This window comes from Lepisosteus platostomus, chromosome 11 (assembly GCF_059453375.1).
Source record: "Lepisosteus platostomus isolate fLepPlt1 chromosome 11, fLepPlt1.hap1, whole genome shotgun sequence".
In the NCBI taxonomy this organism is placed as follows: Eukaryota; Metazoa; Chordata; class Actinopteri; order Semionotiformes; family Lepisosteidae; genus Lepisosteus; species Lepisosteus platostomus.
The window spans coordinates 34,868,013-34,894,086 of record NC_142621.1 but is presented as its reverse complement, the minus strand read 5'-3'; positions in this window follow the sequence as shown (position 1 = coordinate 34,894,086).

Below are 26,074 nucleotides of genomic sequence, written 5' to 3'. Positions count from 1 at the left end.
TCTTTGAGAGCTGGTCCTTTTGTTTCAAATTATCTCTAAAATGATTTTGTTTAATTTCTGAAAGATTTGCTTGCTTCAATTATCACAACTAAATTGTTCATAGTGCTTTGAAATTGATGATATAAGGGTGGACTGTAAAACATGCTGGATTTGGGTAATCCTGAACCAGGAATTTAAGTTGAAAAATAAAAAGTGATATATCACATAAAGTAAATGCAAATTCCCTGTATCCACATTGGTAATGTTTATTCTACAGTAGTGTGTATTTTTATTTTAAACTATTAAAACCTATTGGAAATTGCAAACCTTATAAATATTTTCAGTGTACTCTATGTTCTTAAAACTCCCAATAGAGTTTGATAGATTCATTTACAGTACTGTATATCAAACTTTCATTCTGCTTTTTAATTTCCCTTCTCAAAATCTGTTGAAAGCAGGAGACAAGGAAAGCCTTTCTTGGCTTTAATGTACCATTAAACATGCAATTTGCCAAGATCTCATGTTGACATCATGGGGACCAATTTAAGAAGAACATTAACAAGAACATTGGCATGTCTCTCTTTAACTTCCTCAAGCCTTCTTAAAGTCATAACACTGCAAGCTCCCAGAGTAAGTTAATGGGGTCATTATCTGGATATCCTAGCTGACTCATGCTTGTCCAAACCCAACACTGCTTGCCCAGTTGCAGAATCCTGGGCACAGAAGGTTGAAGATACAGCCCTGATTCAAAAGGCTGTGGCTGGATTGCTTTGCTTAAACCATGCTCTGAACAAGTGCTTTTCTGGCTGAGACACAAGAGAAGATCTCGCATTCACACCCATGAGCCATAAGTCGTCTTGCTGTTGCCTCTCTTTCTTATTTTTTTATTATACTTCCTTTTCCTTAGTTAATTTTTAGCTTGTGTCTTTTTTTTATCTCAGTTACTGTTTTATCTTTATTTTTGGTTAGCTTTTTTAAAGTAGATATATGTCACATCTGCAGCTAATAGAAACCCTCCACACAAACGGTCTCACCCCAATCAAACACCAGTTGGAGGCATTTCCTTCAAATGTCGCTGATCTATCCTTCTTCCAATCAGAGGTCCTCACTTGCAAACACACCCCTCCACTTCTAAGCCTTCTCCGTTTCACTAAAAATCGCTTAGTATTGTTAGCTTCTTCTGAACTTCTTGCCTTGCTTGGAAAAACTTTGGATCTTGCTTTTGGATATTCGAACCCGGAACTCACCTTCGACCTTGACCTCATCTAGCGCTTTGGATTTGTCTGCCTTTCTCCGTTTGGATAACCTTTGGTATCAAACCCAGAATTCACCCTCGACTACGTCTCTGCCTAACATTTTGGATTCATTTTGGATTCTCTCCTGACTTGGCTCCCCAACTCCACATAGGGTTCTTCACTCGAACAACAGAACATATTGTTACAATGTATGGTTTAGGATATGTGGGAGGGAGGATCTAGGGTCTGCAATTTAGGCGATTCGTAACTTTGAACTGCGATCAGTTGTTTATCTCAATATGTTGTTCCCCTTGCATATCTTCAACATTTGAATTAGGAGTATTTTTCATTATTTCTGAAAAGCAAACATCTATCCCATCAACTATTTTAAGCCACCTATCCTTGTAGAAGTCACAGCAAGCAAAAGCTTTTCCTGGAAGTAATGTACACAGAGAACTCCACTTCTTTTCCTCTTCAAATTGTACCAGTTCATTGTAGTCCTGTGGAGAAAAGGACAGTTTAGAATCAATCTTGGCCAGCATGTCTTTGAAAAATTTGAAAAAATGGAGTACTGAGAGAAAAACCAGAGGGAGAACATGAAACTCTTCACAGACTGAGTGAGCCAAGGCTGGAATTGAACCTGTGACCCTGGAGCTGTGAAAGCAACAGTGCTACTGTATCATCACCCCCATATATACAAGGAAAGACAAAAAGCTTTGAGAACAGTAAGGGAAGCAAAATATCTGGTTTGAGTTTTTACATTGTTGAACATTTGAGACTTTTCTATGTCCCCAGTGCGGTGTACTGTATGTATCTTTAAAATACAAAGATTGAATGGCTGTTTGGTAAAAAGAAGTCATTTTCCCAAAACTAAGAAATGGGGAGAACGGATGTCTTGCACTCCTGCTTCCATTTGTTTAAATAGATTTAGAGGTATTAAACATTGATCTGCTTCTTGTGTAGTTTTAAGCAAAACAAAGACAAATATATATTGATCTCTCTTGACTGTGTGGTAGTAGTGAAGAATCCATTCAAGACAATCAGAAGCATTTGGAATGACTTCCTGAGCTCCACTTCTTCATTACCACTTTACTGGTGGATGGAGAGATGGATTTTTAGAGCAGGTTTTACTCTTCAACATCATTACACAACACAATATCCATTGTGTGATGTGTATTATTTGAAGTCTATATCTTTTTTCTAATTGACAAATTGCTTTTCTTTTAGTCCTTGCAGATCAAAGCAAAATTATTCTTGTGCGCATATCCTGCTTCTCCTTATAGACTGTGCAATGTCTCATGGAGGGAAATGATTAAAGGAATATACAACAATTTATATTATGTGTATGAAAACGTGACCATGGAAAACGTGACCATTACGTGCTTTCTTCCTGCAAAAAGTTATCTATCACACTTCAGTCTGGAAAATACCTCCTTTCACTGGCATATACAGTCAGATGATTTGTTGTGCCAAAGGATTATTCATTTTTTTTTATTTTATCTCAATCTATGTTATAAAGAATATATAGAATTTCAGTAAGAAATAAGGCAGCCTACGAATGATATAAAGAGAAGCTGTGCGCCAGATGTAAAGAACAAGGAGTGGCAGAGAGACAGAAACTAGATGGGGCCATGTGTTCATCTCTAGAGCCTGATCAGTTCTGTCGGTCAATCGAAAACAAAACAGTACTGTGCTTCACTGGCAAGGTCATGGCAGCCTAGCCTCGCATTGCTGTACTGAAGTGTGAGAAGGAATCCATTGTAAGGAAGTGTATATGCTGAATGCTGAATTCCGTATTGTACCAACAGGAAAGATAGAAAGACAACATTTTTATTCACTTGTAGTTAAGCCAAGCTGAGTAAAATTATTAAGAGTGGAATGATGTGTGGTTGGATTAACGAGAAGTGACAGAAAAGGAAATGAATGGGTCCAGGCAAAAATAAGCATGTGATATCATTGTAAGAGTGAAGAGAGTAAAACGGCAGTGGGGCGGACACTTAACAAGAGGAATGGATTGTCGTTAGACCAAAGAAATACTTGGCTGGAGTCCAGGAGACAAAAAACAACAAGCAAAAATGAGACCTCCTGTAAGAAGGCAATATAAAATCAAGGAGCATAAGAATACCTAAGACAGAACTGAGATTCAAATGCCGATAGATGAACATGGGAAAAATATGCAAACTCCATACAGAGTCCTGGAATAAAACCCAGGACCCCTAAAGAAACAACACTAAACCCCACATCACTGTGCCACACTACAGAAAAGCATACTAAAATTGAAAGAGAAATCAAACCTCTGTATAGTCTGTTTCAAACCTGCTGTTGCTCTTTCAAAGCTGTTTTTACTTTTCTGCTTCTGAATGCCAACAGGACATTTCTGAGGCATGAACTCATGCTAACCCATTCCTCTCAACTCCATTCCTCACATCCCTCATGTAGGAGCTATAACGGATGTCAAGATTATTTCTAAGATTCAACTGTGACATTTTTCCCCAGAGAAGAAGTCTCAGGTACTACATCGAACACACATACAGTACCATCCATAAAGATGCCTCAGTCTTTTTGTTTCAGAAGGCCTTTTATAAAACAGATGTGCTCTAAGATAGCCGTCTCCCCAGAGAGGATCCTGGAGACGCTTTCTATCTTTGGTCTCGTAAAGGCACTAGTGAGCCACTGATATGGTAATACTAGAGACTTGTCCTCCAAACCTGGGGGGTGGTGTTATTGAGAGAAGCTTGCAGTTACAGTGACTTCACCAGAGAGGGCCACAAGCTCAGACTTGCCATACAGTAAAACATCTTCTCAAGATCTAGATATAGACGCAGGAGGTCTGGCTTGGGTTACTTTAGTGTTCTCACTCAAGTGTAAAAGATTAGAAAAGCATTTTAATGCAAAACCAGATTCAACACTTCCTTAAACGACAGCATACAGGTATGTCTGTTGAAGAAGTTCCTTGTTGACATTCCACCAGTATATCTATGGACTGTGGGAGGAAACCCATACAAACACAGGGAGAACATACTGTACAAACACCACACAGATGGCACTCCTAAAATTGAACTCAGAGTCCCAGCACTGCAAAGAAGCAATACTAACAACTGCAACACCGTGCTGCCCCCATTCATAATGTTTCATGACTATTCCTATAGTAGGTATATATGTATTCATACTAACATATAACATTATCACTTGTGTTTTGGGGTATACTGTAGTTGAGGAAAGTATAAAGGATAAGGTTAAGGATATATTTTAAGGCTGTATTAATCTTTCTACATCTCTACATCTTTTCGAAAATTTCTGATCAGAAATACAGATTGGTTATGCAACATCTGTGAATGTGTTATGCTAGCTGCGTGACCCTTCATTTGACGAATGCAATATAACTAACAAACTTCAAACATGAATATTCTTGTAAAATTAATCCAAGTTAAATAGCTGAAGACTTTCAAGAATTCTTTGTTTTCTCATCAGTGTCACTCTTTTTTTCAAGTCTTTTTCGTTATCTGTCTTTCACTGCTTCTCTCTCCCACTACCCATGTGTATGTGAATATTGATTACTCAGACAATTGGATTTTTGTTCTCGTTGTCCCAAACTTGATAAACGGGCAAGTAATTTATTTTAATAGATTTTTTTAATCCACTATCCGTATCAAGATAATAATTTTTGAGGCTTAAAGTTTCTTTGGCAAAAATTGATCAATTCCAATTATTTCCTGAGCTATAAATAATATTTCAGTGATTACATTGTGCTTTTTGTCCAGTAAATTTTCTTTTTTTAAAATTGAGTACCACAATGCCTTACAGAAGAATGAATGTATGCTTTGAGGTTTAATAAAGCAATTTTAATCTTTAGCCTGCAAACTTCTTCCACAAAATTACACTTTAGAAAATTGTTTAATGGCAGTAACAGCAGTAACAAGTGAGCAATTAAGGTATTATTTCTATTTTAGTCTGACATTTGAAATTTAATGAGTATAATGGACTTATAGTTGATAAACCACTTCAGATAGAGCTCTTTATCCTTTAAAAAAATCAACTTCAGGTGTCACCTTCCTGTAAAGTGGATGAGTTTGAAAAAGATGCTGTGAACTAATATATTAAAACATAATTCTGGATTTAAGTAATAAAGATGAGATTTAGAGTTCAAAATTCATGAGATGAACTCAATACTTAGGTTTTCATTTATTTGACTTTTTATTGAACATGGGAAGAAAACCACAGACAGCTAGGTCTCAATTTTATTGGCTTTTTAATGGAATTTTTACTGATGATGAGACCTTTTACAGAGCAGTTGAAATTCCTCTAGTTTTGTACTATTGCCTCTGGATTAGGACAAGTTTTGCACAGGACAGCAACAATTTCAAGTGTGCAGTAGTCACATGTTAATGGTAATTAAAAAAGTAACAGTTATAATAAGGTGGTCAGATACTGGAATCTTGTGATGCAACTGTACAGATTGCAGGCATAAATATAATTCTGCTGAGCACATGAAATTTGTGTGCTGCTCTTCTATAAAAAGCATCCTTATGTCTCGAGGCTGGGAGAAACTCTAGCAACACCTGGAAGGATCATGTAGTTTTCTTAAAGTCAATGAGAACACAGGATTCTGTTGCAGACCAAAGCACATCAGCACCCTTTTCTTACAGAAATCAATTAATTAGAATTTATTAAGAACTCTTAAACTACTACTTGGCTAGGATTGTAAATGGCTGATACAGTATACTGTATAACAAACGGCATTCAGAACATTACATATATTAATAAATAACATTGTTTCAGATACAGAGTGCCAATGTTTATGTCTGCAGTTCTGTGTGGCTCCTCTAATGTTCAACATTCAGCATGTCAAAAAATAGAATACATCAGGGAATCCACGCTCTTTTTAGAATCCCTCCCTTGACAGAACTAAAATATCCTTAAGGGTGTGCAGTGTGATACTGAGGGTCAAGCTTTCATTATGCTATGTAGTATGTTTACTACAGTCCAGGATGCAATTTAAATGTCTGTTTGCTGCTATCAGGTGATTGTGTCATATCAATTTTCTTCTGCTGCTTGACTTAAAACTACTACAGTATGTCTAGTCAGCTGTACTGGACAGTGAGTCTAATGCTCACACCATGCTGTTGCTCATTTTGAAATGATAAAATTCAGTCCAGCTCTGCAGCTGCAGGAGGGCAAAGATGACTGAAGATTGAATTTCCTCCACATGTCCTCTGATTTTCGTCCAGATCTCTTTTATTCTCCATCTTCAACTGTGTGGGTGATTTGAGCTTTTTTTACTTTTTTTTTTTTGCTCTGTAATATCAAAACAACTTTCTCCTACAAGTATCAAAGCACTATTCCTGGAAGCAGGGTTTAGTGTGCAAAATGAAGTGGCACTCATGTCGGCAATTGCCCCTCCACGTTGACTCAGTTATGTGATTGTGCAATGCAGCTACCTTCTTTAGCTCCCATGCTAGCCTGGGGGCAAGAAGCACATTTCAGAACAGCTGCTCAAACTTGCCTAGCAGGCCAGGGCTGGCAAAACACCAGCTTCTGCCAACTTCTGGCCACAAAGGGAAAGAGTATTAACAAACCAACTTGTCACACCAGTAGAAAAGATAACTCTTTGGTTATGAAAAGATTCTGAGGGCACTCTTGACAGTGCCAGAAATGCAATCTTGTTGTTTCTCACCTTACTTTCTTTATCACGAAGCAGGAGATATTTAATTATCTAAAAATCATATCATTCATCCTTTCATATCTAACAAGGAATAACAACATCCAAGAATCAGATGCTTTGCGAATGTTTGATGGCTTAACCCTCTTGGTTAAGGCTAGTCTCCTGGCCATTGGAGGAGGAGGTGGCTCGATCCCCATTTAGAGAGGTGAATTAACCAAGGTGTAGGTGGAAATGGTGTTTACAAGAGATATACTGGATACAGTACAGAGAAGTTCTGTAATGACTGTGATTTAAAAACAGCTGAGTGAAACTGGCTTTGTCTGTTTTTATCCCTCCGGAAAGTTGGTTGTGAACTTTCATGTAAAAAAATCTGGCTGGTAAAGTGCTAATATTTCCACTTGTCGCTTGCCATACAGAACCACAGAAAGTGCTGCATTTAATGCATACATGGTGGTTGCAATAGGCCTCACTAATGCAGATGTTTATTTTTTTCACTTTCATTCTCATATTAAGGGAGAAAGTGTATAGGCTTTTAAAGACGTGATGCATGCCGCAAGATTTAAATCAGTTCCTATATTCCTTGTCACATTTGCCATGGTACACAGTTGTGGTTTTAGGGGTCAACCACTCCCTTCCCATCGTAACATGCAGGAGCACTGATCTTGAAATTGAAAAAGGAAACTGATGTATGAATAGGTTAAGATACCATAGTTAATTATGTGTTCTCAAGCTAGTCAAGAAAAATACAGAATTATAACAGATAATTTGTATTATTTTATAAATCATGGAAAAATGCACTAATAAATAAAATATTGCTAAAAATGTTTCCACTTTATTCTCACCCCTCCCTTTATTGAAAAAATATGCATTGATAGACAGTAGGGAGGCATGGTCGTGCAGTGGTTAGCATTGCTACCTTATAGCAGTGGGGGCCTGGGTTCAATTCTGGACCTGGGGTGCTATCTCCATTGAGTCTGGATGTTCTCTATGTGTTCACGTGGGTTTCCTCTTACAGTCCAAAGATATACTGTAAGCTATGTTATGTATACTGTTGCCTTCTGGGAAAATTGGCTATGGTTTGTGTGTTTATGTCTCTGTTTGCCCTGCGATGGACCGGTGTTCTGCCCGGGGTGTACCCTGCCTGGAACACATTGCTTATGGAGATAGACCCCAGCTTACCTGCAACCCTGACTTGGATGAAGGCATTAGAAAATGAATGGATGAAAGACAGTAAAGCGTAAAACCAACATTTTTACATTTTTTCAAAATATGTTCAGGGAGATCCCTCCCACACCTCCCCAAACTATCTTTCAGTCTATCCATCGATAACCCCCAATACTTTTTTCTTAAAATCCTTGAGCTTCCTTGAGTTTTTTATTTGTTAAACATAAAGCATTTTTCATAAACTGCCAGAAGAAATCTTAAAAGGTACTTTAACCTCATGTTCTTATGTTTCCCTTTTTTCTGGTTTGCTGAGAAGCTTCATTCAGTTGGGGACCAAAAAAAAAAACAAGTGCCTGGCGACCAGACAATTTCTGCTGATGAGGTCATCCAATCCTGGTACAGTACACTGCATAGCCAACAAGGGGGAAAAAAATTGCAGAAATTCAATTCAGAACTCTGAACAAAGAAGCAGCCCCTGGTCACTTTAGAACATGTTGGTGTGAATGAATTTCGCTCACCAAAGGACAGTGAATACACACACCGTTGTAAACGGAACTCATTTGTACTCGTCACATTCTGAAAGCACACAATAGCTAAAATGATTGAATTTTACATAGTTTCTCCACATGACGACTTAGCCAATTGCTCTTTGTATTTGTTAGGATTCTGCTATGTGAACAGCAGGGCTGTTGGATTACTTTATTACAAAGCTGACAGCTTTCAGCTTTGCTGCAAGTGAATGAAGCTTGCAAGAATACAACACTCATATCTGCTAAAAAGTTATCGACTTAAGAAGAACTTTTGCAAGGCTGTGCAAAAGTACTTTTTATTTCACTGCAGGCATATGGTCTTGAATGAAAGCACCAACCTGCAGGTTTAGTTTAATTTGTGATGCAGGTGGAAAATGAATATTCTAATCAATTCAGTGCTTTGCATTCAGCACTACACACTATTCAGAACGTGTGCAAGTGAAACTCACATTAACTCAGCACAGACAGCTAGATGCAGAAAGTCACGAAGGCACAAGTGACTAGGCCTGATAAACTGCTCAGAGCTGGTCACTTTTTTATTTAATCATATGGTTGTGTTGATTCTGATTATTCATAATATATCACCCCAAAGAATTTAAGAGCACTCCCTATTTAGGATGGGACCCCCTTCATCCACTATTGAAGTGCAGCACCTGCTTTGTGAGAAACATGACAGTCAATCTGCAGTCAATAGCCCCAGGAAAGTAGTGAACAGTTACTTTACCAGTTGAATTAAGAGGGAGCTTTAAGGAGGGTAGATTGTACAAAATCCTAGAGTAAAATACATCCAGGACCCATAAAACCCTTGCAAACAATACTATGATTGACCAATGACAAATTACGGCTTCAGTTTAATGTCTCATTCAAAGGAGGTATTGATTTAGAAATTCATGTTTCTCCAGTCCTTCTGGTGACCAAGTCCAGTATTTAGCACCTGAGATGTGATGAGATTAGGCTAGAAGGTGGCAACACTGCTGTGCTGTTGCTGCTGCACATAATACAAGTCATGGAAGAACCAAAGAGAATTTTGGATGCAGTAAATGAGAAAAGTTACTGTATAATGGATCTACTACCATGTGTGATCAGCAGAACATTTACTCAAAAGCTGCTTTACCACATCAAGTAAACTTTGATTTTATCAAAGACATTTCCTGATTAAATCAGCTGATTTTGCTGTCTAAAAAAGCTTAGTGGTGCAGCCAGAGATTGAAAAGTTGTCAATATCTCACTCATTACTACATAACTACAGTACTTTCTTTAAATGTTACAAATCTGCAATATTTTGCAGCGCGTTTACAGTTCATGCAGGGTGAGAATTCTAGGCTGCTTAAATGGAAACCTGCAATAAAATATTACCTTGCTCTCCTTTTAATAATGCATGCCTAATTAGCTGAAACTGAAACAGAACGAAACCGAAGAGAGGTCTGGAAACAGAAGATTGAAAAAGAGTCCAACTTCCTTTCCCACTGGGAAATACAGTGTATATCGGCTTCAAGTCAGGTATCTTTCAGACAGTCCTGAACACAGAAACACACAAAGCAAGCCATGCACCTTCTAACCAGCACATACTGTACACTGATAATGAGCTACTGTATAGCAGCATAATCTGTATATTTGATTCTTGATAGACTTTACACATACCTTGGCAATACTGTTAATACATATCTAAAAAGATCATAACCAATCATTGACAAGAGACAATGTTTTTATTTCTTTATGACAAAACACAATTTTGTTTTGATCTACTGACATTTTATGATTTAAGTAAAGAGGTACACCTGACAGATCTATAATTTTGTAGTATAAAAAGTAGCCTTTCAGCTATGTGGATGTGTAGAGAGGAACAAATACCCAGTTAATGTCCAGTTTCTTGTTTTTTTTTCTGATACATGTACCTTGTATTTTCTTATTTTCACTCCCTATCCAATCATGTTTTTATACTCTCACACATGCAGACAAGGAGCCATTCATTCCTTTAAATATGCACTGCCTTCAGTTTGCACACTGCAATCTCCTCGGTGCTTCATGGGAAAATTAGCTCTGAGTGGAGGAGTGGCGGCACCACAGGCCACAGGGGTCACAGCAACACAGAGAGCTGGGGATCACTGATAAAAAAGCCGTTAACCCAGTCTCACCCAACCCCAACAATGCTCTACCAATATCATTAAGAATCCTTATACTGTTTGTCTATTCATCACCAAATTGTCTAGAGTCAACTTGCACCATATTTAACAGTCAAGCAATCAGCACTGCTCAATGAGCTTACTTTCTATTTGTATTTGTCCCACACTTACAGTAGTTAGAGTTGGATTTATTGCTTAATTTATCCACTGAGTCCCAAGCTCATCTCTTGTATACATAGGTAGATGGTTTACAAAGGGACAAAATCCTGAAAATAAATATTTTAATAATTCTTCCTTTTGCTTGCTTGCCAGAGCTAGAGTCTCTAGATACTCTATGTCAAAGGATAAAAAAGAGTCCTTCTATGGTGGGTGAGGAACAATTTGAATTAATGTGAGAAAAACCTATGAGGTGTTAATGGAGAATTGTAAATAATAATAATAATAATAATAATAATAATAATAATAATAATAATAATTGCTTACACTTATATAGCGCTTTTCTGGACACTCCACTCAAAGTGCTTAACAGGTAATGGGGACTCCCCTCCACCACCACCATGTGCAGCATCCACCTGGATGATGCGACGGCAGCCATAGTGCGCCAGAACGCTCACCACACATCAGATATCAGTGGGGAGGAGAGCAGAGTAATGTAGCCAATTCATAGAGGGGGATTATTAGGAGGCCATGATTGGTAAGGGCCAACGGGAAATTTGGCCAGGACGCCGGGGTTACACCCCTACTCTTTTCGAGAAATGCCCTGGGATTTTTAATGACCACAGAGAGTCAGGACCTCGGTTTTATGTCTCATCCGAAGGATGGCGCCTGTTTACAGTATAGTGTCCCCGTCACTATACTGGGGCATTAGGACCCACATGGACTGCAGGGTGAGCGCCCCCTGCTGGCCCCACTAACACCTCTTCCAGCAGCAACCTTAGTTTTTCCCAAACAATAATGCAATAATGCTTTTTAGACCACTTAATAATGAAATGGATGCATCCTTTCTCTGGTCCTTTTCTGGTTTGAAAAGCTATTGTTTGCTTTGTTTTCTAAATTGTTTTTTTTAACCTTTTGAAAATGTCAGGGGTGCTGTTTTTGGGAAGCAGGGAGGGAAGCAGCAAGGAGAAAACCGCAATGCTATCAGAAGTGCACTGAGTGTTTTTCATTGCTGTGCTGTTGTTCTTACGTAAGCAGTTTAAATCGAAATCCTTTCAGACTGAAGAAGAGTTTTTTATGTGGAAACTTTTAGAGCAGAGGGGTAATAGCATAGACAGATGGGGATTACTAGTATAACATTTTAAAAGCCAAAAAAATCACTTTAATTTTGTGCAAAAGTCCACAGTCACATATTTATTATTGTTGGATTTGATTTTGAAGTGCTTCTGTTTAAAAGCTTTTTTTTACACAAAGCTGTTTATGTGGAATTGCTGGTACTGTAGCACTTTTTAATAAAATAATTAAAAAACTACTAGCCTTTGTTTCAGATGTTTAGCCTTATTTGAATTTTCCTATTTGAAGTAAATGTGGCACACACTTCAGAAACAAATCTATAATTAATCTGAATAATCTGAGCAACATGATTATATTTCATACCCTTTGTATTTAACTTCAGCTCTGAAGGCTGACAAATGCATTCTAAGTGACTACATTTAAGCCATACACTACTTACTCTCACTACTTACTCTAAAACAGAGTTTTAGAAAAGCCATCACCTCCCACTCAATATGGCATTTAAGTTTTTTTATTGCTATTACATAATAATATACAGTATATACTGCATAAGTGGATTTTTTAAAAGAAATCTGGTTATCCCCAGTATTGTGTTAATAATTCAATGAATTAATCCCCAGCATCATCATTTGAGGGGTATGTACAGTATATGCCTTAGATTCAAATTAATGCATTTCTATTCCTGTGATTTATCTCTCTTGGCCCATCAGATAAACCCAGACGAAGAGCGTTGTACAAGGTTCTTATTATCCCTCGGACTCTCACACTAGAGAAGTAACTTAAAGTAGCTCTCTTCTCCCTCAAAGGAGGAAAAACAGCTAAGTCACAGCTGTGGGATTAATAGTCCAGCTGTCGTCTAAGCACACGATCAAGCCTGTCAAGCATGATGAGGACCTAGACACTCAGCATACAGTAGTTCTTAACAGCTAAAGAAGCACAAATCATACCCAAAGAGCTTTAGAATTGATTCCCTGCATCCCTTCTCAGATAAATGAAACACTTAAGCTCCTCTATTTACTCAGATTTTCTGAATATGGAGAAAATGTGAATTATAATAATGATGGAAAGGACAAAATAAAAAATCTCACATGCTTTTTTCCCATTTTTATACTTTCCCAATGAGGAATTAATCAGCTTAGTTTGTCGCTGTACCCATCACACAGGCACAGGGAAAATAAGGACTCTGTGCTTTCCTCAGTTATGTACAGTTTTCAGAGCCACTTGCCTTGTTTCTACACTCTGAGAGCCATACAGGTGAGCTAGAGTGACGTACTGTAGCTCCCCTGATTGCACTGTCAGCTCACAGTCACCCATGAGGTCACAGGGTCACTGTTACACGGTAAGGTCAGTGTCTATTGGTTGAATAAAGCTGCTCCTTCAATTAGAGTCACAGCTTTTGTTCCTTACAGCACAGCCCAATTGAACCGTTTGAACTGGTACCATTGCTTCCTTCAAGAAATGGTATCAAATAGTGACTTAAAACCAAAAAAGATAATTGGCTTCCTCTCATTTATTAACTTTCTTATGTCCATGTTTTCAGCGAAGTCTGGACCTGTGCTGGGTGAGCCATTCAGAAGATCCCCACACAAAGTCATTGTAATGAGGAACGAGACAGCAAATTAAGCTATATTATTTGTTTTAAAATCTGAAATTGCTTCTTCAATGTTTTACATCATATATGCTAAAGCACCGAACAAAATATCTCCAGCCAGGGAAATAGGTTTGAGCATCAGATTGGTTTCTGCATGATCATCACAAACTTTAAAACCTCCCTGTAAATGCTAAGTCACTGTTTCTAGCAAAATCCCAAGGTCTATACTATATGTGTACCATGCATAGATTTTTCTGCTTAGGATGTGGAAATTCAGTTTTTTTTGTTCCCAAGCAGAGGGAGAATATTACTGTGTCCTCAGAAATGAAAGTGCTTTGCTATGCAAGGAGGCAGAGGGCTGCTCTCTAGAGCATTTTTTAAGAAAATAGTGATGGAATTGTAGGGATCTGCCCTCCACAGTAATGCAATTGCCACTCAAACTCTGCTTGCCCCCATCTTACTGCTGCATTAGTGTGACCGCCTGGAATAAATGTTCCCTGCTTTGTCCCAGGCAGCCCTCCCTCCTTGAGACTCCATTGCAAAACTTTACAGAGGCCCAGCACCCCGCTGCTTTCACTGTGCACCTGGAATAGTTCCAGTGGCTGAGACAGCAGTACAGGAACTGCATGTCCCAATTCAGTCGACTCGCTCCAGCCAAGGACAGCTCCTCAGCTCTGTGCTGTGATTACTGAAGCACTCCCATAAGTCAAAGATTTATTCCTGTTCATGCTAAGCATCTAAAGAATATATTTTATTTAAAAGATTACGGGTGTTAACCCTGTTGTCCTGGCTAAATAATACTCTATGCTTACACAATCCGGTCTACCTAACGTTTCTGCTTAATTCAAATAGTGAAGCAGTTTCTCACTTCTGCAGTGTAATGGGCCTGCTGGTATAGTATATAAAGGCTGCCACAGATTCAGTAGTAGATGAAATTGGTCCTATCCTATACTGTACATGAAGTGTTTTAGGATCCTTTGGAATGAAAGGTGCAATGTACTGTAACTGCAAGAAATTATTGTTGTTTTTTTATCTAATGTCTATATATCGTGCCTCCAGGTTTTACCTGGTGACCTGTCCAGTCTTTTTAAAGATAACAAAATGCCCAGTTTGCATATTTTGCAAACACCTGTAAATAATCACAACATAAAGTTTCCTTGGTGCTACTGTGCCTTGATTAGTGCAAGATTTGCCACATTTGCTAAAATGGCAGAATATAATCTGAGGGAGGGTCAGAGTTATTTCCTTTGTCACTTACAGTAGCTTGTTTTTCCTAGACTCAAATCTGTTTTTGTCTGTCTTGCTGTTTTGACCGACAGGGCTTTAAGGACTGATATGTTAATTGCTGACCTGGTTAACACTACTCATGGCTCAGAAGGAAATGAGTATGTTCGTTAAACAACCATTCTAACCCTGGGTCCTTTGCTCACTGGGTGAGAGTGTTTTTACACGTGGTCAGTGACACAACAAAACTGTTGGCGTGTTTGTTGCCGACGAGCTCCCTTCACGTCAGAGCAAAGTTTATCCTGATAAACTCAGGACTTAGAGCCCTTTACTGTGGTATACACACCCTGTCCTGTTGCTGTTGGTACATGACATCTTCACTAGAAAACCTTTTATTACTGCCTTGTGGTGACTGTGATTGTCCTCCTGTCTTCCATTGTAGTATGTGTGTTTCTGAAGTGTTTTACATTCTTTGCTTTATTTGACCTGTTATGAAGCAATATTGTGACAATGTTAGCTCCATTCCATTGTAAGGCGTAGGCACTGAGTCTGGGGAACAGAGTAAAGAACTACACTAACATTCACTCTTTCAAAGTTAAAGCGATAATCAGTAGTTCTAAAAGAAAGTCTCATTTAAAAAAAAAAAGTGGTGTGTGATAGTTGGTGATTTCTTTTCAGCCTGCACATTGGTAGTGAAGAGTTGCCATTCAACATTAACTTTTTCTCTTCTATTTAAAAGCCTGAGAAAGTGAAGATTTCAGCAGAGCACAAGGTGATACACAGCTGGAACACAAATGAAAGATTTACAAGAAAAAGGCAGCTGAGGCTAACCTATTCTGTTCACCCTTATAAAACTGAAAGCCTGATAAAGAAGACCCTCCTGCCTAATCTGATCTGACATTCCTCATTGCAGACAGATTTTATAAAACTTGAACACGACAAGCTGATAAAGGAAGGTTACTGCAGTTCATGATGAAACGCAAAATAAAATATGGACAATAAGTGAGCTGATTAAGGCAAATGCATTTCCCTGAAATGCCTTTTTAAAAAACTGCCAGGCTTGAGTAGATTTTTACCAATGTGAATTCCCTTTTTAAATGCCCGGTCTGTCACAGATGAATATCCTCTAAAGCAACTACATACGAAAATTTAAAAGACCTTTTATTTTTCACTTTTTGGCCAGCCTCAAGGAGAGAAACACATTTATTCTCACCCCAAATTAAAATTCGTTCTCTGTATTTCAGACAAAGGGCTTGGCAGAGAGCACAAGAGCCTGTCCTTGTGAATTTTGTACAGACAGAATTCGATTTTTACACTTTCAGTGGTAACTAGTGACACCCATTTTATTATTATTATTTTTTTTATTGTTGTTATTATTATTATTATTATTATTATTATTATTATTATTATTATTATTATTATTATTATTATTATTTTTAGGTGTGTTGTTGATACTGGTTAGTGATTCATTGTTGTAATCTCTCTCCCTCCTAGACATTTCAAGATTTATGGATTATAATCATTACATTATAGTCTCTAAAATGTAATGCTGTATATAGCTGTAAGGCAAGTAGTGCTATAGGGTACTTTGAAAAAGTAAAACAATTGTATTTAGATATTCACACAAAATCCAAAATATACAGTTCAAGACACCATGGGTGTCTACAGCAAATACATTACAAGGTTACAACAGATTGGCAAAGAGTTAGACAACAGAAAAGTGTGATCCAATCTTTTGTCAAGAAGGGTTTGAGGCACAGTCATGCTGGTGATAACAGTTTGTTTAGACTTTTACTTGAAATATTGCTGATTTCGGCCACTGAGAAGTGTACTGCAGCTGTTTCATAATGCAGAACTAATGGGAAGAAACGCCTTGTGTCTCATTAAGTTGCATCCTCGGTCCACTACAGAAAAAAATATCTTCTCTCTATTCCAACTAGAAGAGGTTTTAATGGTTAAAATGTAAGTCTTATACTGTAGATATTCTTGTGATAATAAATTATAGTATTGTTATTTAACAAGATAAAATACACTTGGCACTTCTTTCAGGCAAACAGATTCTTTCTTGTTTATTTTACAGTGTTTTTGATGTCAGTGGTATAGAACATCACTTAGTAACATCTTTAAGTGCAAATTGTGGGACATGCAAATGTTATTGAGGACAAGCTGCAGAATAAAAATGTACCAGTATGACATCTAGATAATCTTTGATAAATAGCTATTGAGAGTCAGTTTTCTGTTCCTATTCCTTGAGGTATTCTGCCTACATGTATGCTGTAAAACCCATTTCTGTGACAATGACTTTCATTACTTTATGAAGGTTGTTGAAGTTTTGGAAAGTATAAGACTTCCATTGGATAAAACATTTGATTTTATCAAATGAGAACTACAGTTTACAGAAGTACAGATTACAGTTGGAAAACTGTTAGACTGACAAATATATAGTAAACCAAACTTCTTTGCAATTAATAATACTACTGGTGCTGTAGGCCTGATGCCGACTAATGTCTGCAGAGCCTGGTCTGAGAATGTCAATTCCAGAAAATCTTTTGCAGACCACAGCACAGTGTATCACAGCACATGTGTCTAATCAGTCCACTTTGCTGACTGAACACTTACAAGACTTCTTTATTTCTATTACGTGTTTTGTTACACCTCATTCCTGGTGCTTTAAATACCTGTGTAATACTACAATGAATAAGCTGACATATAAAAAAGAGCTCAACAGCACCTGAGAGATGATTTTTAGGATTTACTAATCTTTACTTGATGGATTGACTATCTTATTTTGACTTTTCCTTTCATCAACAGTATTGTATCCTGGGAAACAGTTATTGCCATATAATGTATAGACTCTATTTCTGCTGTTTTGTAAATTGTATGTTCTTTGTGTTTTCAGGAATGTCAGCAAGTTAATATGTCAATGATTAAACTGATGTGAGTATAGAGCCTGAGCCTATGGCCCAGCTCATATGAAACCACCACCTGAGGTTCTTTGTCATCTAGCTTCATTTTGTGAACCATACTCCATAGGCTCAGGCAGCATTCAATGAAGGACCCACTTTCTGTTGCAATCAAACTCTGTAATTCCCTCAATGATTTCCAATTTGGTTGTGCTTTTAAGGGTGGCACAGTGGTCAGCATTGCTGCCTTGCAGAGGTGGGGACTTGGGTTCAAATCCTGTCCTGGGATGCAATCTGTGTGGAGTTTGTATATTCTCCAATGCTGGTGTGGGTCTCTTCCAGGTCTTCTGTTTCCTTCCACAGTCCAAAGGTATGCTGGTGTTAATTCCCTTCTGGGAAAATTGGTCCTGGTGTGAATATATGCTTGTCTCTTTGTGTACCCTCTGATGGACCGGCATCCCATCAAGGGTGTACTGCACTTTTATTACTGAGATAGGCTCCCTGTGACCCTAAATTGGAAGAGGTTGCTAAAAAAAAAGATTTTATCATGGATTTAAAAGGTGCTTGTACACTGTTTTTCTTCCTATTCTTTATGTAATCACACGTGTTTTTCTACCACATGATTTTTATTTTTAGTATTTTATTGTGTTTTTAAAAGGTATCCATTTTTGAATCCACTTTTGAAATTGGCTGCACAGCACATTTGCTGTTATTAAGATTTTTAAAAGTCTAAGGCATACGGCTACAGTAAATGGTTTGTTCTCACTTATGAGGTGCGAATGATATCTCAGCACCCACATACAGTAGATAGAAATTATTCTACCTCCAAAGAGCGTCGCTGAGAGAATGATGCCTTCTTCCATACAGTCTGACTTTTTCCAGAGCATTCTTTCCTCTGTTTCAATGTTGTTTTGATGTCATAGTACAGAAGATACAATGGCTGCTAAGCATTTGCCAGTCAAAGCATTTCAGAAGAGTGGACTAAACTACAATTGTGTAAAGCCAACCTAAGGTAGTTTTTGTTTTGATTGTTTTCTAAAATAATTTGTCCAGATGCTTGTGAACAGATTTTTCAAATGCATTCATTAGTGCCTTCTGGTGTCCGTTGTAAGAGAGCTTTCAATGACCGTCAGCATTACACTTCGGTATCCAGTAGATTGTGTGCAAGGACTTTCTGGTGTTTTCCATGCTGGGAAGATGAATGACTGAAGCAGAGTGTTCCAGCTATGTCTTTTTTACTGCAACTGAACTTTCAGTTATGTTATGTAATTAACAACTTTTACTTTTTTCAGCTTGGACTTAAAGACTTTCTTATCACCTGAAAATGAAGAAACATTTTTTTTTTAATTAAGCACTATTACATATCTGCAAGCTGACAAACCAGAAGGCGCTGAGGTCACATGGAGAATCCTTTGGATACTGTACTTGATTGTTGTCACCTGGAAGTTCTTCAACACAACGTGTAGGCCAAACTTGACTGCAGATAGACACAAGACCACAAGCCCAATTGCCCACACTGTGAGTTACATTTCTGAAAATAACTTTGAAGGCTTTCCAACAATTCATGTTTGCAGTATCTTTTCCAGAAGGCTCCCCTCACAGAGACATCTTCACAAAACTAGGACACAAAACCAGAGATAAAACTGAAATTCACTTATAAAACCACTTGCTTTTTGTCTTGGGTTAAGTAAGACATTAAAGAATCCACAGATTCATGCACTCCTAAGCACATGTATTAGAAACACTGGCAACAAAAAACAGGTCTACATTTGTAGCACATGTATTCAAGTATTTTTTAAAGGCCTTCTTTGTTTTCATGAATCTTATTCTTTTCAGATTTAACAGCAGTGAAGGATGTAACGGGGGGAGGCATCTGTGTCTCTGTGTTTGTTTTTCTAAAATAAAATGGTGTTTATTTGTTCATTTATATGTTTTATTTATAAGCAGAATCTTTTGATGCTTTGTCTTTTGGCACGAAAACAGTATTATGGCTTTCTAGATGGATTTAATCAGATCTCAGAAGCTAAACTAAGGCAGGCTGGTCAATACAGGGATTGGAGAATTCTTAGGAAAACCAAATTGTTGCAGATGCTGGAAAAGTAAGTAGAGGTCTTCCCTCTGGATCAGGAATTCTAGCATGGAGTAGCGAGATGGCAAGAGACACAATTCTGCAGGAGGTGCTGTTATTTGGATGTTATGCTAAACATAAGCCTTAAGTACAGTACTTGTAAATCCCTTGCTACTGTTTGTAAGATAAGTATTTACCATACCTAAAGCTGCCCTTATATTCAACTATTGCAGCAAATTCTTGCTTCTATATCTGATATGGAGCATAGAGTGGTTGTAGAAAAAGAATGTCTGCTATGCATTTCCTGGATAGGTACTGCTCTTCAATGGTGGTCCAAGTGGGTGTTATACTATAATGTAAGTGTTTTGAGATACTGTGGGGTGAAAGGCATAAATTTATGGTGAATGACAAATTTACAACTTTGCATAAGAAATGTTCTTATCAATGTTTTCTCTAATTCTTTATTAAGAAATACTTTTTTTTATTTACTTTTGCCTTACATTCTAAGCTCACATCTGGATTGCATTGCATTGATCAATTGATTGGCTTGAACTCATCTTTGGATTATGATTATGATTTTAATTCAGATTCTCTGATTCTCTGGACCATGTACCAGCTGAATTCCTTCCCCTTTCTGGATTGTGAATTACTCGTTCGATTACTGGACATCTTCTTTTTCTGTGGCGGTAGGTCTGCACAGCTGCAACCCAATCTTGTGTTGCACAACAGGGTATTTCCTAGCTGTACAAGGTGTAGACCATTACAAGTGAGCACAAGCTTTGGAAACTTTTCTTACTGGAGCAGTCTATTGTTCAACAAAGGCTCCAGCATGTCCCGGTAAGTGCCTTGTATAAGGAGTTTCATACTTGCAGGTTGACTCACAAATGCTCAGGAGGTTTTGGTGGTATAACTTATAGTGTCATATCATATACTCCTAGCTCATCTGGTCTGCTGGCTGATGTCCAATTCATCACCAATCACTTGCTCCACAACATGGTATTCAATTGCTGTTGGATACACCTGAAATTGATAAGGTGCTCACTTGATTTCAAGGGCCATCAAATTCCACTGCCACCAAGACCAGGTGACACCAGTTCACCTGACACAAGCACTTCTTCAAGTATGAAGTTTTTGAGGTGCACAACCCGATACCTAATTCTTGGGACTTAATTCCTTGTCCCATCTCAAGAGTACCTGAATTCCTACAGTCGCTGTGGGATGATGGGAAGGCTTCCTCTATACACAAAGGCTACTGTCCTCACCTGTGAAGTCTTCAGTCCTCTCTTGAGACCTTCCTTAGATTGTGAGGGCCTTGATACAGGCCTCATTTGAATCACTAAGCATAAAAGCTCTGTACATCTTGGCACTCAGGGTTACCTTTTGGTTGACCATCACCTATGCCCAAAATGTGGGCAAGCTTCATATGAGGTAGGATTGGGACTTTTCTCTTTGCACAGTGCCTGACAGGTCCTGGGACTCACTGTAGCCCAATCCTACAGTCTAAACCTAAATCTCATCTTTGCAAAGAGCCCCAGTCAAATGTCTCTTCTGCCTGAGACATTTGACAATTAATCTATATCATCACATGCTTGGTCTTTTGTCATGCCTCAAAAGGGAATTTAATGTTTATGTTTGTCACACAGTACCATTCAGCTGGTGCACTGCTTTTCTGTTTTCTCACTTTGGGGGAAAAATCCTAGGCTCTGCTATCTCAAGCACAATCTGTCTCACTCCATCATGAATAACATCCTACTGTGTGCAACTTCTGGGACTCATCCAACTACTGTATATCCATTGGGTCACCTCCCACTTCCCAACCCTCTTTCAACATTTCCATTATGGCTACATGGTCTTCCCCTGTACATTCTACAATCTGAATGTAATGGATAATCACACTTTTATATCACAATGTAGTCACATTGTTTTGGAAATGTCTGACTCTGTGCCCAGTGTTTGCCTTTACCTATTTGCAAGGGTTTGGGAATGCCTATCCTCATTGGGATGACTGCATTCCACTGCTGGAAAGAAATGCTAGGTGCCCCTTTAGAAAACTTAAGCCCTATTTCCTTTTTTTCGGTTTGGGAAATCTAAACTAGAGGATGAAAGAGGTGTCAGTAATAGTCAATAATGTGCTTATGCAATTTAAAACTCATAAATTCAAAAGCCCTTTGTAGGCTTATCAAGCTGCAGAACAGTTCCATTGATAGTAAACTGGCAATCGCAGGCATGATTGTCATAACCTTGAACAGTTTATTTAATCAAATATCAAATCTAAATAAAGGACTTTCTTCGGCAAACATTTACTTAGGTGTAACTTTAAAAACAAAACAATTCTCATTTTGTTTTGACTCACACACAAATACGTACACGTGTTCTACAGCTGTAGATGTTCGTTTTTGCACCCAGCATCTGAAAGAAAGTTATTCATTCATTCAGGAAGCACAAGTATACTGTTACACCACAATTATGTGTAAATGATGCTTTATCTAAGTGTTCTGAACACTGATTCATCTTAGCAAGTTGCAGTTAGCTTAAATATGTTAAGCTACAAAGTGCCAGCACTTACAGTATATAAATTCCTAGACATCCATGCACTTGTAGATATACGTACTTCTGGCACTTACTGTCTTAAATCAGTTAATTCAGCATGCATGAATGGGTGAAGAGTATTATAAGCTTCATTACACTTAATGCATTGGTAAATAATCTTATTCCTTCTACATCAAAAATATATCTTCTAATGCAAAGGTGCTTTAGATGGTGAGAATAATTGTTGTTACAGTAATACACAGCCTCCCGTCTTTGAACCAAGAATACAACATTATAATCTCTTCTTTCAACTCATTAATTAAAGTACTACAGCTTTTTCAGATATTTATTCCTCCATTGAACTAGGAAAGTCACTTGAGAACAAAAGCTCATTTACAATGATGACCCAGAATCTGATTCCTTCATGAGGGCATTTTGTGGGGCAATTTGGGTGAAGTGTTTTGCTCAAGGGCACAGCAACAGTGTCCCACCCAGGATTTCAGCTCACATTCCTCCACCCTGGAGACTGAGGTCCTAACCATTACATCACACAGCTGCCCCTGTGCATAATCCTGAAAGAGGAAATAAAAAGAAAGATCTCAAATATCTGCCGTCACTAATGCACGTACTGTACGTGTGCGTGCATGTCTGTTTTGCTCTAAGCATGGCAAATTCCTGTCGCAAGGGTATTGAAAGAGCTGAAAGGATGATTTCTATTTATTGCATGCAACATTTGCGATGATGGGTTTTGCTTTAAAGAAGATCAAAAGCAGGGATTAGTGCTGGTGTCTTTCCAAGCTCGGCAGTGACAGCAGGGGTTTCTGACCGGGGAAGAGTTTGTCAGATTGAGGTTATCAGCAGCGAAAGCCGCCTTGCTCTCCTACCATTTGCAACATTTTTTGTAATTTCCTGCAACTTTGAACTTTATCGTTTTTTTTTCTTTATGTCATTCTTGGAATATTTGTTATTTTTACTTTTTTTTGCTTCCTGTTTCCTTAGCATTCATTTAGTTCCTTGCTAGAGTTTATCAGTGCTCCATGGATAATTCTGCCTCCCCTTCACAGGGAATGATCAAGAATGATCAATATCAAGACAATAAATGGGAATAATACTGAAGATCAACAGTTATATTTGTACTGTCGACGCCAATGAATAATTAAACTCTATTTAGTTTAGAAAATGTATGCTACATCCCTTTTGGCCAGTCCTTGAAAATTAAAAAGTAGTCTGCATTTTATGATTATTGAAGTTATAAGCCCGAATTTGAGTGTTTCTTTACTCCTTAAGTCTTGCACGCAAAATAAATTACTTTTGGTGTCAGTATGTTGAAAATGTGAATTTGTAAGGGAACTTCAGTTAACTGATCATTATAAAAGTTCTTTTTATATGCAGCAGGAATTCTGCCCTGCAGGCATGTGCCAGCGGGCAGAGTTCAGATATGCTTTCAGCAGCAAGGTTATGCATGGGTACCCATGACACAGGCCACACTTCTGGAAGTGCTCTTGCAGACAACACAGAGTAGCACAGTGTGGGAAGGTGCTCAGTACAGACCTTTTCCTGTGAGGGTGTGTGATTTAAATAACTCAGGAACAAGGACAGGCTTCAGAAAGCAGTCACACCACACATCACTGGGTTCACTACAAGCTCAGTTTGCCTACAGCTGCAGCTTCACTGAAACTGTTCTCTGAAATATTCAGATGCAAGATAATTTGCTGCAATAGTAATAGAAAGACTGAATTTTGAACATCTATTTCAGACTGAGTTCTGGTAAGAGAGATAAATTCCAGCACATGTCCCTTATTTGCAGCCTGGTATAAAACAAATAAAATAAAGTGAGGAATTTCCTTGTGCCTTGCACTGTCTGTACTCCTTACCCTTGGTTGGCCTTTCTGTTACTGCAGTTCTAACCACCTCAATTTCCTACAAGACATCATCATAAACCTGCACTTGAACAATTTCTAAAAAATGACTTAATTGCTAACTAATGAATCTCACATTCAGCTTTTTTTTTATTTGCTTTGCATAACACCATACAGTATAGGTACCACTTTGGGGCTGCAGGTATTCCCAACCTCAGGTAACTAGGGTAGTCAGCAGGGCTGCAGAAACTCTTTGACATGCCCTGGCAGATTGCTAACAGGGATAAGGCATGTCAAACTGATATGTCTCTCTGCCATGCCAACCTTAACGGCAGAAGGCTCATTCTTTGACTTAGGTATCAGAAGACACAAGGGATCATTTGCTCCTGTTATTAAAAGGATTGGCTCTACAAAAGGAACTTTAATGACGTATAAATAAATGATGGCAGGGATTAAATGTCATGATGTTTGAGATCCTCTTCTCCCTTCTGTGGATTGTGCTCCTTGAGTTCTGGCGCTATGTTCTCCTACACCACTGAAGTCAATGCTTTTCCATTCTTTATACAAAAACACAACTGAATGGCAATCTTCTACTGGAATTTAGCCATTCTTTATCCAAAAGTGAAACCTGAAAGATCCGTATTCTGTCACTCAAAAAAAGTTTTGTAGCTTTATGGATGTGAATGAGGAATAAATTATTTTCGAGAGGAGGGATGCCTCACAATTAGTCAATTACATTTGCCCGGATTAGTTGGCTAAGTATGGTTTTGTGGTAGTCGGCTTTTGAACAAATCTGATGAATGAAAATTAAAGATTGCTAAATGACAAGATAATTTTCTTCTCATGCAAAATTAAACTGTATTATCAACAGTCAATATTGTTCTAATGGTAAAAATCACTTGTGGCTTTGAGTAAAATTAGACTATCCAGAAAGCTTATACAGGCGTTCATACAGGGACTTAGAGTTACCGATCACCCCAGCCAGCAAGGCTTTGGAATGTGGGAGGGAAACTTAGCCCCCACAGAAACCTTGCACAAAAATGGAGAGACTATGTAAACTCCACACAGAATGTGCCTCAGTCAGGAATTGAACCCAGGACATTAGAGAGCTACAAAGCAGCACCAACACTACCCACAATGCCACATTACACACTGTCATCACTTCACCAGCATCATCATAATCAGGAAAAGGCTGCTTTTGCTTGTTTTATTTTTCTTTGATTTTTTTTTCTTTGTAATACTGTCGTTTTAACTTTCACTGTGTTTGTATTTAAAAATGGGAAGTTTTAAATTCACAGAGAAGCAGCACATGCGTTTTACATTTGTGTTACAAGGAAGGGTTTACTGCCATCAGTACAGTTATTCGACATCAATGTGCTTGTTCCACTGAAATAATCTGCTATGTTTTAATATTTTTTATTAATGTGATCCGAATCTCAAATTACCTGGTATGAAAAACAAAGCTAATTTTAAACCTTATCTAGTATCTGATCACAGAAAGCAGAAAATGGTATGGTTCCTGCCTTGTAAAATGTACTGTAAGTTTTCGTCTTCTGTTTCCTCTTATATAGAGGCGGAAAGGATATATGGGAAACTAAGTATTGCAGCTGTTGTTTCAGAGATGGTTTAAACGAACTTGACACAGAGCAGGAAAGCTGCCTCTGTACTTGAAATAGAAGCAGGAGAGAAAAGTGGGACACATTCACCCCAATTTACAGTGTGGCACAACAATAAAAACAACAGAATCCTTTAGATTTTTTCAAGGAGATGGGATTATCACTAAAGACAACTAATGTAACTCTTCTCAGCTGTAAACTCTGCACCATCTAAAAAACATCAATGTCTAAACAGTTTTGATGGTACTTTTTTTACTCACATACTCAGCCATTTTATAGTCCAGATTTCCTTTAAAAACAAATGGAGCTTCAATAGGCAGCAATTTGATTTAATTAAAGAGGAGCTGTGCTTAGAATGCAG